At 25.8% G+C, this 2,872-nt stretch overlaps 1 pseudogene; it reads right to left on the bottom strand.

Moving 5' to 3' along the window:
• Positions 1 to 1,141: 1,141 nt before the first annotated feature.
• Positions 1,142 to 2,197, bottom strand: LOC112685712 (annotated as a pseudogene).
• Positions 2,198 to 2,872: the final 675 nt, after the last annotated feature.

Raw genomic sequence — 2,872 nt, 5'->3', positions numbered from 1 at the left:
GATATATTTTCATATGTAACTGTAAATACTTTTAATTTGTATCTAAATAGCATAATTTTCTAATTCATAACAAACTGTATTTTACCTATGTTTCTTGTATCTGGGCAACTGCCCGTATAAATAAATAAATAAATAATAAATAAATAAATAACAATAATAATAATAATAATAATAATAATAATAAGGTAAAACAATAATAAGGTACCTACCTTGTATAAGTACGAGTACATACTTACAACGGACATAGTCATGTCTTAGTATTTTGCATGATATTTTATTAACACTCCATGTAAAGAATTGAAATATTAATTTAAAACTTTTTTTTAATGGATCTATGTTGAAATTTATTAATATAATAAGTAGGTGATAAAATCATTTAAATATTTATGATTTTTTTTTTAAAAAAAAATGGCAGATACGCCTAAAGTGAAGTTTTTAAGGATATGGGAAAAGATAAAAGAGTATATAAACGTATTTAAATTTAATGTATTTATTTCGTATTTAAATGTAAAATATAATATTACCTATTATACTTTTTAATTTTTATACTCGTATATTAGTAGTTATTTCTTTATATTATTAAAAACAAGAGACATAATATATATATATATATATATATATATATATATATATATATATATATTAATACTCAGACATATTTTACAAAATGTTGAACTCCCCCTCTCAAAAAAACACTAGAAAACCCGATTTTTCGATGTGCGTTCTGGTTATACGTTTCCTAGCTCGTCCACTAACCTAAATTCTAATCTTTTTAATTACTTAATTTCAAACTATTCATATATATTATGCATTATTTCTATTCTGAAATTTATTATTTGTAACTATAGCCACCTAACCTTTATTTTATTGTTGGTGGATATTGTAACATTGTGATGTATATGTACATATTATTTAATGCAATGTAATACTTATATGTTTTTAATTAAATGTTTATTAATCACTTACAATAATTACTTTAATTGGTAGCTATCTTTAATGTTTTCTTAGGTTGTGATAGACACAATAAAGTTTTTTTATTAGTTTTGGAGAAAGTAGATGTGGTCCTAGAGAAGAAGTTAGTTTACGATGAGTAGGTATTTTGTTTTATTAAATATGAAAAATATGTAAAAATAACAATATATTATTTTGTATACAATAGAATCTCTGCATTAACTTTAAAATTACTTGGTTTTAATAATACCTGTTTCTTTAAATCGGCATAGCATTGCCATTGATCATTTGATCTTAAAGCATATGCTTTATAATGTCCACATGACTCTCTCAATTGTCTTGCTGATCCATTAAAAGCAATTACCCTTTTTAAATTGTATACATCGCCATACACTTTTATTGTCTTGCTAATACCTCCAAGTTTCAACAAAACTTTCCCTGGATAATTTTGTGAAATTTTCATAGCATTTTCAAGATGTGAATATTTACCAGAAGCTCTTAAATTTATGAATAATGAAAACATGAACATAACAATTAAAATGTAATACATTACATAAATATACTATAACTACTACTAGTATTACTATTACAAACATTTTTTTTTCATTAATTATTTTAATATTTTTCGTGGTTGTGGTTTTGTATTTTTTGGTGTTACACCTCAGTATTAATCCTCGATAATATTATGACTGAAATTTTGATTTGTTTGAGAATAAAATTTTGGTATAAAATAGTAAAAGCAAATTTTTAATGAACTAAAAATACTAAAAAATACAAATAACGATATAATAGGATCTTATACCACTTTCCCATATGATTTTGAAATAATTCAAATGTTTTTATTTACCTTTGGGTATTGACAAAAATTCCACAATAATGTAGATGGTTGGTTTTGTAACCACTTCTCTTAAGCAATTGCAATTGATGGAAATACATAACTTTGTATATGGTTGAAAAACTCATCAATTTCTTTTTGTAAATTGATATTTCCATCAACACCAAGTAGTGTAATGATAACTCCTGCTGAAATGATTTCTTTTTCAAAACATTCACTATTTAGACAAAGATCTAAACGAGTATATGATGGCATATCTTCCAATAATTGTTCACACATTGATGAGGCCGTGTCTACTGTTTTTATTAGTATTATACCTCCAACTAGTTCTTGACTCTTCGTAATAAAATGCAGTACAATCAAGTAGACTCGATCTCTATACATGTCTTTAGATAGTCTGTTTCCAATCATTTTCTCAACAAAATCAGCTATATTATTTACTTTATTTTCTTCTATAAAATATTTTCTATAATCGCCACTTTCTGCCACAAACACTGCTAAAATTGATAACAAAGCATCAGGTGAACAAGTATTGTTCAGCAATACTTTGTTATATCCCGGTACGTACACAGGTCTATTTTGAAAACAACAACCATTTCAGAGTAGGGATATTTCGTTAAATGTTTTGGTGTTATTTAAGTGTATGTTTTCGAATCCAGGGTGTTTCACTAAATATGACTTCATAGACTGAGTTTTTGATGGCAATATATTTCCTTTCTTTTTCCAATTTTCAATTGAATTTTTTTCTTCATCTAAATCATTTATTTTGTTATACGCCAAACAAATTCTTTTTTGTCCACAACCTTCTTCACTTAAAGGGTCTTCTACAGAACATCCAAATATATGAAGTGCTTTATTGCAATTGCTACAACGATGGAGACCTTTTAGAGAATCTCCATTTTCCCAAGCAATACACTATGCTTATATATTTTGAATAAATTTGTTAAATGTTCTACAACGTTCGTCAGAAGAAAGACGGCTACGAATTGGTTCTGAATAATCTTTGATTAAAGTAACTTCAGTTGATATTTTGTCATACTTAGTTTGTAGAATAATATGGTCACCTCTATAATATTCTACTAACCG

This window comes from Sipha flava, unplaced genomic scaffold (assembly GCF_003268045.1).
Source record: "Sipha flava isolate LNK unplaced genomic scaffold, YSA_version1 289_pilon_pilon, whole genome shotgun sequence".
Lineage (NCBI taxonomy): Eukaryota > Metazoa > Arthropoda > Insecta > Hemiptera > Aphididae > Sipha > Sipha flava.
The sequence above is the reverse complement of the archived record's forward strand: the minus strand, read 5'-3'. Positions and strand labels throughout refer to the sequence as shown.